Consider the following 15,455-nt stretch of genomic DNA (forward strand, 5'->3'; position numbering starts at 1 on the left):
AAATGCTTGGAAACTCTTCCATTGTTCTCAGAAATCTGCTGAAGTTTAAAAATGCTTTGGAACTCTTCCATTGTTCTTGGAATTCTGCCGAAGTTTAAAAATGCTTTGGAACTCTTCCATTGTTCTCGGAATTCTGCTGAATTTTAATAATGCTTTGGAACTCCACCATTGTTCTCAAAATTCTGCTGAAGGTTAAAAAATGCTTTGCAAATTCATCCACGGTTCTCATAATTCTGCTGAAGTTTAAAAATGCTTTGTAACTCTTCCATTGTTCTCAGAAGTCTGCTGAAGTTTAAAAATGCTTTGGAACTCTTCCATTGTTCTCAGAAATCTACTGAAGTTCAAAAATGATATGGAACTCTTGCATTGTTCTCGGATATCTACTGAAGTTTAAAAATGCTTTGGAACTTTTGTATTGTTACCGGAATTCTGTTGAAGTTTAAAAATGCTTTGGAATTCTTCCATTGTTCTTGGATTCTGATGAAGGTTAAAAATGCTTGGGAACCCTTCCAATGTTCTCAGAATTCTGCTGAAGTTTAAAAATGCTATGGAACTCATACGTTGTTCTTGGAATTCTGCTGAAGTTTAAAAATACTTTGGAACTCTTCCATTGTTCTTGGAATTCTGCTGAAGTTTAAAAATGCTTTGGAAATCCTCCATTGTTCTATAAATTCTGCTAAAGGTTAAAAATGCTTGGGAACTTTTCCATTGTTCTCAGAATTCTGCTGAAGTTTAAAAATGCTTTGGAACTCTTCCATTGTTCTTGGAATTCTGCTGAAGTTTAAAAATTCTTTGGAACTCTTCCATTGTTCTCGGAATTCTGCTGAAGTTTAAAAATGCTTTGCAAATTCATACATTGTTCTCGGAATTCTGCTGAAGTTTAAAAATGCTTTGGATATCTTCCATTGTTCTCGGAATTCTGATGAAGGTTAAAAATGCTTTGGAACCCTTCCAATGTTCTCAGAATTCTGTTGAAGGTTAAAAATGTTTTGGATCTCTTCCTTTCTTATCGCCAATCTACTGAAGTTTAAAAATGCTTTGGAACACTTCCATTGTTCTCGGAAACCTGCTGAAGTCTAAAAATGCTTTGGAACTCTCCCATTGTTCTCGGCATGTTACTGTTTTTTAAGACAGTCTGTATAACTTTTCCTTTGTTTTTGGAATTCTGCTGATTTTTAAAAATGCTTTCGAACTCTTACATTGTTCTCAGAATTCTGCTGAAGTTTAAAAATGCTTTGGAACTCCTCCATTGCTCTCGAAATTCTGCTGAAGGTTAAAAATGCTTGGAAACTCTTCCTTTGTTCTCAGGATTCTGCTGAAGTTTAAAAATGCTTTGGAACTCTTCCATTATTCTTGGAATTCTGCTGAAGTTTAAAAATGCTTTGGATCGTTTCCATTGTTCTCAAAATTCTGCTGAAGTTTAAAAATGCTTTGCAAACTCATACATTGTTCTCGGAATTCTGCTGAAGATTAAACATGCTTTGGGACTCTTCCATTGTTCTTGAAATTCGGCTGAAGTTTAAAAATGCTTTGGAACACATCCTTTGTTCACGGAATTCTGCTGAAGGTTAAAAATGCTTGGAAACTCTTCCATTGTTCTCGGAAATCTGCTGAAGTTTAAAAATGCTTTTGAGCTCTTCCATTGTTCTCGGATTGTTATTGTTTTTTTAAATCAGTCTGTTGAACTTTTCCTTTGCTCTTGGAATTCTTCTGAAGTTTAAAAATGCTTTGGAACTCTTCCATTGTTCTTGGAATACTGCTGATGTTTAAAAATGCTTTGGAACTCCTCCATTGTTCTCGAAATTCTGCTGAAGGTTAAAAATGCTTGGAAACTCTTCCATTGTTCTCAGGATTCTACTGAAGTTTAAAAATGCTTTGGAACTCTTCCATTGTTCTTGGAATTCTGCCGAAGTTTAAAAATGCTTTGGAACTCTTCCATTGTTCTCGGAATTCTGCTGAATTTTAATAATGCTTTGGAACTCCACCATTGTTCTCAAAATTCTGCTGAAGTTTAAAAAATGCTTTGCAAATTCATCCACGTTTCTCATAATTCTGCTGAAGTTTAAAAATGCTTTGTAACTCTTCCATTGTTCTCAGAAGTCTGCTGAAGTTTAAAAATGCTTTGGAACTCTTCCATTGTTCTCACAAATCTACTGAAGTTCAAAAATGATATGGAACTCTTACATTGTTCTCGGATATCTACTGAAGTTTAAAAATGCTTTGGAACTTTTGTATTGTTACCGGAATTCTGTTGAAGTTTAAAAATGCTTTGGAATTCTTCCATTGTTCTTGGATTCTGATGAAGGTTAAAAATGCTTGGGAACCCTTCCAATGTTCTCAGAATTCTGCTGAAGTTTAAAAATGCTATGGAACTCATACGTTGTTCTTGGAATTCTGCTGAAGTTTAAAAATACTTTGGAACTCTTCCATTGTTCTTGGAATTCTGCTGAAGTTTAAAAATGCTTTGGAAATCCTCCATTGTTCTATAAATTCTGCTGAAGGTTAAAAATGCTTGGGAACTTTTCCATTGTTCTCAGAATTCTGCTGAAGTTTAAAAATGCTTTGGAACTCTTCCGTTGTTCTTGGAATTCTGCTGAAGTTTAAAAATTCTTTGGATCTCTTCCATTGTTCTCGGAATTCTGCTGAAGTTTAAAAATGCTTTGCAAATTCATACATTGTTCTCGGAATTCTACTGAAGTTTAAAAATGCTTTGGAATTCTTCCATTGTTCTCGGAATTCTGATGAAGGTTAAAAATGCTTTGGAACCCTTCCAATGTTCTCAGAATTCTGTTGAAGGTTAAAAATGTTTTGGATCTCTTCCTTTGTTATCGCCAATCTACTGAAGTTTAAAAATGCTTTGGAACACTTCCATTGTTCTCGGAAACCTGCTGAAGTATAAAAATGCTTTGGAACTCTCCCATTGTTCTCGGCATGTTATTGTTTTTTAAATCAGTCTGTATAACTTTTCCTTTGTTTTTGGAATTCTGCTGATTTTTAAAAATGCTTTGGAACTCTTCCATTGTTCTCAGAATTCTGCTGAAGTTTAAAAATGCTTTGGAACTCCTCCATTGTTCTCGAAATTCTGCTGAAGGTTAAAAATGCTTGGAAACTCTTCCATTGTTCTCAGGATTCTGCTGAAGTTTAAAAATGCTTTCGAATTCTTCCATTGTTCTCAGAATCCTGCTGAAGTTTAAAAATGCTTTGGAACTCCTCCATTGTTCTCGAAATTCTGCTGAAGGTTAAAAATGCTTGGAAACTCTTCCATTGTTCTCAGGATTCTGCTGAAGTTTAAAAATGCTTTGGAACTCTTCCATTATTCTTGGAATTCTGCTGAAGTTTAAAAATGCTTTGGATCGTTTCCATTGTTCTCAAAATTCTGCTGTATTTTAAAAATGCTTTGCAAACTCATACATTGTTCTCGGAATTCTGCTGAAGATTAAACATGCTTTGGGACTCTTCCATTGTTCTTGAAATTCGGCTGAAGTTTAAAAATGCTTTGGAACACATGCTTTGTTCACGGAATTCTGCTGAAGGTTAAAAATGCTTGGAAACTCTTCCATTGTTCTCGGAAATCTGCTGAAGTTTAAAAATGCTTTTGAACTCTTCCATTGTTCTCGGATTGTTATTGTTTTTTTAAATCAGTCTGTTGAACTTTTCCTTTGCTCTTGGAATTCTTCTGAAGTTTAAAAATGCTTTGGAACTCTTCCATTGTTCTTGGAATTCTGCTGAAGTTTAAAAATGCTTTGGAACTCCTCCATTGATCTCGAAATTCTGCTGAAGGTTAAAAATGCTTGGAAACTCTTCCATTGTTCTCAGGATTCTGCTGAAGTTTAAAAATGCTTTGGAACTCTTCCATTATTCTTGGAATTCTGCTGAAGTTTAAAAATGCTTTGGATCTTTTCCATTGTTCTCAAAATTCTGCTGAAGTTTAAAAATGCTTTGCAAACTCATACATTGTTCTCGGAATTCTGCTGAAGATTAAACATGCTTTGGGACTCTTCCATTGTTCTTGAAATTCGGCTGAACTTTAAAAATGCTTTGGAACACATCCTTTGTTCACGGAATTCTGCTGAAGGTTAAAAATGCTTGGAAACTCTTCCATTGTTCTCGGAAATCTGCTGAAGTTTAAAAATGCTTTTGAACTCTTCCATTGTTCTCGGATTGTTATTGTTTTTTTAAATCAGTCTGTTGAACTTTTCCTTTGCTCTTGGAATTCTTCTGAAGTTTAAAAATGCTTTGGAACTCTTCCATTGTTCTCAGTATTCTGCTGAAGTTTAAAAATGCTTTGGAACCCCTCCATTGTTCGCGAAATTCTGCTTAAGGTTAAAAATGCTTGGAATCTCTTCCAATGTTCTCAAAATTCTGCTGAAGTTTAAAAATGCTTTGGAAATTTCCCATTGTTCTTGGAATTCTGCTGAAGTTTAAAAATGCTTTGGAACTCTTCCATTGTTCTCGGAATTCTGTTGAAATTTAAAAATGCTGTGCAAATTCATACATTGTTCTCGGAATTCTGCTGAAGTTTAAACATGCTTTGGGACTCTTCCATTGTTCTCAGAATTCTGCTGAAGTTTAAAAATGCTTTGCAAATTCATACATTGTTCTCGGAATTCTGCTGAAGTTTAAAAATGCTTTGGAACCCCTCCATTGTTTCGGAATTCTGCTGAAGTTTAAAAATGCTTTGGAATTCTTCCACTGTTCTCGGAATTCTGATGAAGGTTAAAAATGCTTGGGAACCCTTCCAATGTTCTCAGAATTCTGTTGAAGGTTAAAAATGCTTTGGATCTCTTCCATTGTTATAGCCAATCTACTGAAGTTTAAAATGCTTTGGAACTCTTCCATTGTTCTCGGAAATCTGCTGAAGTCTAAAAATGCTTTAAAACTCTCCCATTGTTCTCGGAATGTTATTGTTTTTAAAATCAGTCTGTAGCACTTTTCCTTTGTTCTTGGAATTCTGCTGAAGTTTATAAATGCTTTGGAACTCTTCCATTGTTCTCGGAATTCTGCTGAGTTTTAAAAATGTTATGCAAATTCATACATTGTTCTCGGAATTCTGCTGTAGTTTAAAAATGCTTTTGAACCCCTCCATTGTTCTCGGAATTCTGCTGAAGTTTAAAAATGCTTTTGAACTATCTCATTGTTCTCAGAATGTTATTTTTTTTTAAATCATTCTGTAGAACTCTTCCATTGTTCTCGGAATTCTGCAGAAGGTTAAAAATGCTTGGGAACTCTTCCATTGTTCTCAGAATTCTCATGAAGTTTAAAAATGCTTTGGAACTCATCCATTGTTCTCAGAATTCTGCTGAAGTTTAAAAATACTTTGGAACTCTTCCATTGTTCTCGGAATTCTGCTGAAGTTTAAAAATGCTTTGGAACTCCTCCATTGTTCTAGAAATTCTGCTGAAGGTTAAAAATGCTTGGGAACTTTTCAATTGTTCTCAGAATTCTGCTGAAGTTTAAAAATGCTTTGGAACTCTTCCATTGTTCTTGGAATTCTGCTGAAGTTTAAAAATGCTTTGGAACTCTTCCATTGTTCTCGGAATTCTTCTGAAGTTTAAAAATGCTTTGCAAATTCATACATTGTTCTCGGAATTCTGCTGAAGTTTAAAAATGCTTTGGAATTCTTTAATTTTTCTTGGAATTCTGATGATGTTAAAAATGCTTTGGAACACTTCAAATGTTCTCAGAATTCTTTTGAAGGTTAAAAATGTTTTGGATCTCTTCCATTGTTATCGCCAATCTACTGAAGTTTAAAAATGCTTTGGAACTCTTCCATTGTTCTCGGAAATCTGCTGAAGTCTAAAAATGCTTTGGAACTCTCCCATTGTTCTCGGAATGTTATTATTTTTTAAATCAGTCTGTAGAACTTTTCCTTTGTTCTTGGAATTCTGCTGAAGTTTAAAAATGCTTTGGAACTCTTCCATTGTTCTCAGAATTCTGCTGAAGTTTAAAAATGCTTTGGAACTCCTCCATTGTTCTCAGAACTCTGCTGAAGTTTAAAAATGCTGTGCAAATTCATACATTGTTCTCGGAATTCTAGTGAAGTTTAAAAATGCTTTGGAATTCTTCCATTGTTCTAGAAATTCTGCTGAAGGTTAAAAATGCTTGGGAACTTTTCCATTGTTCTCTGAATTCTGCTGAAGTTTAAAAATGCTTTGGAACTCTTCCAATGTTCTTGGAATTCTGCTGAAGTTTAAAAATGCTTTGGAACTCTTCCATTGTTCTCGGAATTCTGCTGAAGTTTAAAAATGCTTTGAAACTCTTCCATTGTTCTCGGAAACCTGCGAAGGTTAAAAATGCTTTGGAACTCTCCCATTGTTCTCGGCATGTTATTGTTTTTTAAATCAGTCTGTATAACTTTTCCTTTGTTCTTGGAATTCTGCTGAAGTTTAAAAATGCTTTGCAACTCTTCCATTGTTCTCAGAATTCTGCTGAAGTTTAAAAATGCTTTGGAACTCCTCCATTGTTCTCAGAACTCTGCTGAAGTTTAAAAATGCTTTGGAAATCTTCCATTGTTCTTGGAATTCTGCTGAAGTTTAAAAATGCTTTGGAACTCTTCCATTGTTCTCGGAATTCTGATGAATTTTAAAAATGCTATGCAAATTCATACATTGTTCTCGGAATTTTGCTGAAGTTTAAACATGCTTTGGGACTGTTCCATTGTTCTCAGAATAATGCTGAAGTTTAAAAATGCTTTGCAAATTCATACATTGTTCTCAGAATTCTACTGAAGTTTTAAAATGCTTTGGAATTCTTCCATTGTTCTCGGAATTCTGAAGAAGTTTAAAAATGCTTGGGAACCCTTCCAATGTTCTCAGAATTCAGTTGAAGGTTAAAAATGCTTTGGATCTCTTCCATTGTTATTGCCAATCTACTGAAGTTTAAAAATGCTTTGGAACTCTTCCATTGTTCTCGGAAATCTTCTGAAGTCTAAAAATGCTTTAAAACTCTCCCATTGTTCTCGGAATGTTATTGTTTTTTAAATCAGTCTGTAGAACTTTTCCTTTGTTCTTGGAATTCTGCTGAAGTTTAAAAATGCTTTGGAACTCTTCCATTGTTCTTGTATTTCTGCTGAAGTTTAAAAATGCTTTGGAACTCTTCCATTGTTCTCGGAATTCTGCTGAAGTTTAAAAATACATTGGAACACCACCATTTTTCTCAAAATTCTGCTGAAGGTTAAAAAATCCTTTGCAAATTCATCCATGGTTCTCATAATTCTGCTAAAGTTTAAAAATGCTTTGGAACTCTTCCATTGTTCTCAGAAGTCTGCTGAAGTTTAAAAATGCTTTGGAACTCTTCCATTGTTCTCAGAAATCTACTGAAGTTCAAAAATGATTTGGAACTCTTGCATTGTTCTCTAATATCTACTGAAGTTTAAAAATGCTTTGGAACTTTTGTATTGTTATCGGAATTCTGCTGAAGTTTAAAAATGCTTTGGAATTCTTCCATTGTTCTTGGAATTCTGATGAAGGTTAAAAATGCTTGGGAACCCTTCCAATGTTCTCAGAATTCTGCTGAAGTTTAAAAATGCTATGGAACTCATACGTTGTTCTCGCAATTCTGCTGAAGTTTAAAAAACTTTTCTAACTCTTCCATTGCTCTCCGAATTCTGCTGAAGTTTAAAAATGCTTTGGAAATCCTCCATTGTTCTAGAAATTCTGCTGAAGGTTAAAAATGCTTGGGAACTTTTCCATTGTTCTCTGAATTCTGCTGAAGTTTAAAAATGCTTTGGAACTCTTCCATTGTTCTTGGAATTCTGCTGAAGTTTAAAAATGCTTTGGAACTCTTCCATTGTTCTCGGAATTCTGCTGAAGTTTAAAAATGCTGTGCAAATTCATACATTGTTCTCGGAATTCTAGTGAAGTTTAAAAATGCTTTGGAATTCTTCCATTGTTCTTGGAATTCTGCTGAAGGTTAAAAATGCTTTGGAACCATTCCAATGTTCTCAGAATTCTGTTGAAAGTTAAAAATGCTTTGGATCTCTTCCTTTGTTATCGCCAATCTACTGAAGTTTAAAAATGCTTTGAAACTCTTCCATTGTTCTCGGAAACCTGCGGAGGTTAAAAATGCTTTGGAACTCTCCCATTGTTCTTGGCATGTTATTGTTTTTTAAATCAGTCTGTATAACTTTTCCTTTGTTTTTGGAATTCTGCTGAAGTTTAACCCCTTAAGCCCCGCGGGTGGTTTGCACGTTAATGACCGGGCCAATTTTTACAATTCTGACCACTGTCACTTTATGAGGTAATTACTCTGGAATGCTTCAACGAATCCCCCTGATTCTGAGATTGTTTTTTCGTGACATATTGTACTTCATGATTGTGGAAAAATTTCTTCTATGTCACTTGCGTTTATTTGTGAAAAAAATGGAAATTTGGCGAAAATTTTTAAAATTTTGCAATTTTCAAAATTTGAATTTTTAGGCCCTGAAATCAGAGCGATATGTCACACAAAAGAGTTAATAAATAACATTTCCCACATGTCTACTTTACATCAGCACAATTTTGGAACCAAAATTTTTTTTTGTTAGGGAACTATAAGGGTTAAAAGTTGACCAGCGATTTCTCATTTTTCCAACAAAATTTACAAAACCATTTTTTTAGGGACCACATCACATTTGAAGTCACTTTGAGAGGTCTTTATGACAGAAAATACCCAAAAGTGACACCATTCTAAAAACTGCACCCCTCAAGGTGCTCAAAACCACATTCAAGAACTTTATTAACCCTTCAGGTGCTTCATAGGAATTTTTTGAATGCGGAAGAAAAAAATAAACATTTAACTTTTTTCACAAAAATGTTACTTTAGACCCAATTTTTTTTATTTTCACAGGGGTAACAAGAAAAAATGGACCGCAAAATTTGTTGTGCAATTTCCCCTGGGCACGCAGATACCCAATATTTGGGGAAAAAACACTGTTTGGGCGCACTGTAGGGCTCGGAAGGGAAGGAGTGCCATTTGACTTTTTGATTGTAAAATTTGCTTGAATAATTAGCGGACACCATGTTGCATTTAGAGAGCCCCTGTGTGCCCAAACATTGGAGCTCCGCCACAAGTGACCCCATTTTGGAAACTAGACCCCCCAAGGCACCTATCTAGATGCATAGTGAGCACTTGGAACCCCCAGGTGCTTCACAAATTGATTCGTAAAAATGAAAAAGTGGAAAAAAAAATACTTTTACATTTTTGCGAATCAATTTGTGATGCACCTGGGGGTTCCAAGTGCTCACTATGCATCTAGATAGGTGCCTTGGGGGGTCTAGTTTCCAAAATGGGGTCACTTGTGGGGGTGCTCCAATGTTTGGGCACAGAGGGGCTCTCCAAACACAACATTGTGTCCGCTAACAATTTGAGCCGACAATTTTTTAGCGGATACCATGTTGCATTTGAAGAGTCCCTGTGTGCCCAAACATTGGAGCTCCCCCACAAGTGACCCCATTTTGGAAACTAGATCCCCCAGGGAACTTATATAGATGTGTGGTGAGCCCATTGAACCCCCAGGTGCCTCATAAAAAATCATAATGTTGACTTGTGAAAATAAAAAAAAAACATTTTTTCCACAAAAATGCAAAAAAAAATATTTTCACAAGGGTACCAGGAGAAATTGCACCCAATAAGTTGTTGTGCAATTTCTCCTGAGTACTCATGTACCCCATGTGTTGGAAAAAACTACTGTTTGGGCGCATGTAAGGGCTCGGAAGGGAAGGAGTGACGCTTTTGAACGCAGACTTTGATGGAATGGTCTGCTGGCGTCATGTCATGTTCTCAGAGCCCTTGATGTGCCTAAACAGTGAAATGCCTAACAAGTGCCCCCTTTTTGGTAGTGTTAGTTGATTTTTGAATTTTGTAATGTAGTGTTATACATCAGTTGAGTAGGACAATCTGACGAACACTACACAACTGACGTATGACAACTTGACGAACACTACGTCAGCTGTGCAGTGTTCGTCAGGTTGTCATACGTCAGAAATTAATTCAATAGTCCATCGAAGTATGGTACCTTTTGAAGCAGTGTTTCATACACAGGCCAGGTTTGTCGGGGCAGGTGTCACATTGGTAAATGGTGTCCTTGCGTATTCCCCTTCGTTAACACACTTGGCACCTCTTTTGCGACTTTCCTTTTTTTCCGCTGTGAGGGATCTGCCCTGGGAAATGCTGGCCTGGTACAATTCTTGGTCCTTCAATTCCAGAAGTACTTGGGCCTGCTCTGTCACCGCTGCCAAATATCAGGGCCTTGATAACTGTTTCCTGAAACTGAAGATACGACGCAGAAGTCTGGCCAGCACATCGTGACAGAAGGAAAGCGTTGTGCATTGCCATCTGTACAATGTGCACGGCCAGCTTCTTGTACCACACTCTGGCCTTTCTCAAAGCACTGTATGGCTGGAGGACTTGATCAGAGAGATCAACTCCCCCCATGTACTTGTTGTACCCCACTACACAGTCTGGTTTGACGACCTGTGTAGTGGAACCTCGTACAGTGCTGAGTGTGCTGCCATCACCATGTATGGTGGTCAAGAAAAGGACATCCCTTTTGTCCTTGTACTTGACCATCAACAGGTGGTCGCTACATTGGGCTCTGCTCTCACCCCTTTTGAGCAGCTGCCCAATTAGCGTCTTTGGGAGGCCTTTTTGAATTTTGCGGACAGTACCGCAGGCTGCGGTACGTCGCACAGAGAGGGACTGGAAGAGCGGGATACTATAAAAGTTATCCACGTAGAGGTGATAACCTTTATCAAGCAGTGAGTGCACCAAGTCCCACACAATTTTCCCACTCACTCCCAGAACAGGGGGGCATTCAGGGGGTTCAATCCGGGAGTCCTTCCCTTCATAAACTCTAAACTTGTGAGTGTATCCTGAGGTACTCTCACAAAGTTTATACAGCTTGATCCCATACCTTGCCCTCTTACTGGGCAGGTACTGCCGGAATCCAAGCCGCCCGTTAAAAGAAATTAAGGACTCATCCACACAGATGTCCCTTTGGGGCACGTACACTTCACCAAACTTGTTGTTGAAGTGTTCGATGACCGGCCGAACTTTGAAAAGACGATCAAAGTTCGGGTCATCGCGTGCAGGACACCTTGCATTATCTTGGTAATGCAAGAACTTGTAGATGGCCTGAAAACGTGTTCGGGGCATGACCATTCGTCAACACTCCAGTATTGCCGAAGCTCGGGCTTCTTCAAGATCCCCATAAGAAGGACCAAGCCCCAAAACTTCATCATTTCTACTGCGTCTACAGGAGACCAGTTAGAAAATGATGAAGAGGGGTTTTGTTCTAAAAATTGATGAGCGTATAAATTAGTTTGGCCCATCATGAGGTTTATAAAATCCTCAGAGAAAAAGACTTTGAAAAAGTCTATTTCTGTGAGGCCGGTGGTGTCAAACTTGATTCCTGATTCCGCTACGAAATCAGGAATCAGCGGCTCATAATTTTCGGGGGGCGAAGTCCATATAGGCTCAGTAGTGGGGGGCGCTGGAACCTGAGGAAGAGGAGGAAGAAGAGAAGGAGGAAGAAGAGAAGGAGGAAGACGATGAGGAGTCGGAAAAATAAAGAAATGTGGGATCCTCACCCTCACTGTCAGTGTCGGAGGCAAGAATAGCGTATGCCTCCTCCACTGAATACTGAGTTTGGGATGAGCCGGACATTGTTTGTTATGTATGTGGTGCGTGTGTGTCAATACTTTGAGAGTGTGTGTGTCAGTACTTTATTTAGAGTGTGTGGAAAAAGGAAATACTGTATGTGGTGCAAACAGCGAGCACGAGTGTGGATTGGTGAACTATGCCACCGATCAATACTCGGCGGCTGCTGGATGTGCGCACAAATGTGTGGGGAGTGGGAAGAGGGGAATTGGGTTGGATGAGGTGAGATCAGATTACTTACCAAAGTCCCCTCTGTTCTTCTTTCAGGACCGGGAGCCCGGAGCAGGAGCCCGGCGCTGGTGACCGGGAGCCCGGCGCTGGTGACCGGGAGCCCGGCGCTCGTGACCGGGAGCCCGGCGCTGGTGACCAGGAGCCCGGCGCTCATGACCGGGAGCCCGGAGCAGGAAGACGGGAGCCCGGAGCAGGAAGACGGGAGCCCGGAGCCACAGGGGGTCACAGAGAGGTGACACTTCCTTGTGACCGCCGGTCACCTGTATTTAGGTACTCTGATTGGAGCGATCGATGTCATCATCGATCGCTCCAATCAGAGCAGTCTGGGGGCTTGAATCACATTACAGGGGGTCATGGGGCGGTGACAGGCAGGTCACAAACTGGTCACCGCCCCATGACCGCCCTGTCACCACGCGGTCGCGCTACGATCGGTGCGATCGATGTGATCGACGATCGCACCGATCATAGCAGTCCGGGGCCAGGGCTGGGGTGTCCTATCAACATCCTAGGAGCACCGATCCTAGGCTGCAGATCACTGTTTCCGGCAATCACATTGCCGGAAACAGTGAGAAATGCTGTGACTGGCTGTTCAGATTTGAACAGCCAATCACAGCGATCGCTGGTGCGGGGGGGCGGCGACAGCCCCCGGGATGATGACGCCATCTAACAGGAGGTAGGATGGCACCATAACTTTAATGCTGTCACCGCGACTTAAGTCGCGGTGCCGCATTAAAGATATGACGTACTAATACGGGTCTGGCTCTTAAGTCACAGGGCACAGACGCGTATTAGTACGGCAAATGTTGTTAAGGGGTTAAAAATGCTTTGGAACTCTTCCATTGTTCTCAGAATCCTGCTGAAGTTTAAAAATGCTTTGGAACTCCTCCATTGTTCTCGAAATTCTGCTGAAGGTTAAAAATGCTTTGGAACTCCTCTATTGTTCTCAGAATTCTGCTGAAGTTTAAAAATGCTTTGGAACTCTTCCATTGTTCTTGGAATTCTGCTGAAGTTTTAAAATGCTTTGGAACTTTTCCATTGTTCTCAAAATTCTGCTGAAGTTTAAAAATGCTGTGCAAACTCATACATTGTTCTCAGAATTCTGCTGAAGATTAAACATGCTTTGTGACTCTTCCATTGTTCTTGAAATTCGGCTGAAGTTTAAAAATGCTTTGGAACACATCCATTGTTCTCGGAATTCTGCTGAAGGTTAAAAATGCTTGGAAACTCTTCCATTGTTCTCGGAAATCTGCTGAAGTTTAAAAATGCTTTTGAACTCTTCCATTGTTCTCGGATTGTTATTGTATTTTAAATCAGTCTGTAGAAATCTTCCTTTGCTCTTGGAATTTTGCTGAAGTTTAAAAATGCTTTGGAACTCTTACATTGTTCTCAGTATTCTGCTGAAGATTAAAAATGGTGTGGAACCCCTCCATTGTTCGCGAAATTCTGCTGAAGGTTAAAAATGCTTGGAAACTCTTCCAATATTCTCAGAATTCTGCTGAAGTTTAAAAATGCTTTGGAAATCTTCCATTGTTAATGGTATTCTGCTGAAGTTTTAAAATGCTTTGGAACTTTTCCATTGTTCTCAAAATTCTGCTGAAGTTTAAAAATGCTTTGCAAACTCATACATTGTTCTCGGAATTCTGCTGAAGATTAAGCATGCTTTGGGACTCTTCCATTGTTCTTGAAATTCGGCTGAAGTTTAAAAATGCTTTGGAACACATCCGTTTTTCTCGGAATTCTGCTGAAGGATAAAAATGCCTGGAAACTCTTCCATTGTTCTCGGAAATCTGCTGAAGTTTAAAAATGCTTTTGAACTCTTCCATTGTTCTCGGATTGTTATTGTTTTTTTAAATCATTTTGTAGAACTCTTCCTTTGTTCTTGGAATTCTGCTGAAGTTTAAAAATGCTTTGGAACTCTTCCATTGATCTCAGAATTCTGCTGAAGTTTAAAAATGCTTTCGATCTCCTCAATTGTTCTCAAAATTCTGCTGAAGGTTAAAAATGCTTGGAAACTCTTCCATTGTTCTCAAAATTCTGCTGAAGTTTAAAAATGCTTTGGAAATCCTCCATTGTTCTTGGAATTCTGCTGAAGTTTAAAAATGCTTTGGAACACTTCCATTGTTCTCGGAATTCTGCTGAAGTTTAAAAATGCTTTGCAAACTCATACATTGTTCTTGGAATTCTGCTGAAGTTTAAACATGCTTTGGGACTCTTCCATTGTTCTTGAAATTCGGCTGAAGTTTAAAGATGCTTTGGAACACATCCATTGTTCTCGGAATTCTGCTGAAGATTAAAAATGCTTGGAAACTCTTCCATTGTTCTCGGAAATCTGCTGAAGTTTAAAAATGCTTTTGAACTCTTCCATTGTTCTCGGATTGTTATTGTTTTTTTAAATCAGTCTGTAGAACTCTTCCTTTGTTCTTGGAATTCTGCTGAAGTTTAAAAATGTTTTGGAACTCATCGATTGTTCTCGGAATTCTGCTGAAGTTTAAAAATGCTTTTCAAATTCATCCATTGTTCTCAGAATTCTGCTGAAGTTTAAATATGCTTTGGATCTCTTCCATTGTTCTCACCATTCTACTGAAGATTAAAAATGCTTTGGAACTCTTCCATTGTTCTCGGAAATCTACTGAAATTCAAAAATTATTTGACACTCTTCCATTGTTCTTGGAAATCTACTGAAGTTTAAAAATGCTTTGGAACTTTTGTATTGTTATCGGAATTCTGCTGAAGTTTAAAAATGCTTAGGAATTCTTCCATTGTTCTCGGAATTCTGCTGAAGTTTAAAATTGCTTTGAAACTCTTCGATTGTTCTCGCACTTCTGCTGAAGTTTACAAATGCTTTGCAACTCTTCTATTGTTCTTGGAATTCTGCTGAAGTTTAAAAATGCTTTGGAACTCTTCCATTGTTCTCTGAAATCTACTGAAGTTTAAAAATGTTTTGGAACTCTTCCATTGTTCTCGGAAATCTGCTGAAGAATAAAAATGCTTTGGAACTCTCCCATTGTACTCGGAATGTTATTGTTTTTTTAAATCAGTCTGTAGAACCCTTGCATTGTTCTCGGAATTCTGATGAAGTTTAAAAACACTTTGGAACTCTTTCATCGCCCTCGGAATTCTGCTGAAGTTTAGAAATGCTTTGGAACTCTTCCATCTTTCTCGAAATTCTGCAGAAGGTTAAAAATGCTTGGGTACTCTTCCATTGTTCTCAGAATTCTGCTGAAGTTTAAAAATGCTTTGGAATTCCTCCATTATTATCAGAATTCTGCTGAAGTTTAAAAACGCTTTGGAACTCTTCCATTGTTCTCGGAATTCTGCTGAAGTTTAGAAATGCTTTGGAACTTTTCCATTGTTCTCGAAATTCTTCTGTAGGCTAGAAATGCTATGGAACTCTTCAAATTTTCTCGGAATTCTGCTGAGGTTTAAAAATGCTTTGGAGCTCTTTAATTGTTCTCGGAATTTTGCTGAAGGTTAAAAATGCTTGGGATCTCTTCCATTGTTCTCAGAGTTCTGCTGAAGTTTAAAAAAGCTTTACAAATGCATACATTGTTCTCGGAATTCTGCTGAAGTTTAAAAATGCTAATGCT

The sequence above is a fragment of the Phyllobates terribilis genome, unplaced genomic scaffold, assembly GCF_046119375.1.
Source record: "Phyllobates terribilis strain yellow unplaced genomic scaffold, ASM4611937v1 Scaffold_3__8_contigs__length_932513732, whole genome shotgun sequence".
NCBI lineage: Eukaryota > Metazoa > Chordata > Amphibia > Anura > Dendrobatidae > Phyllobates > Phyllobates terribilis.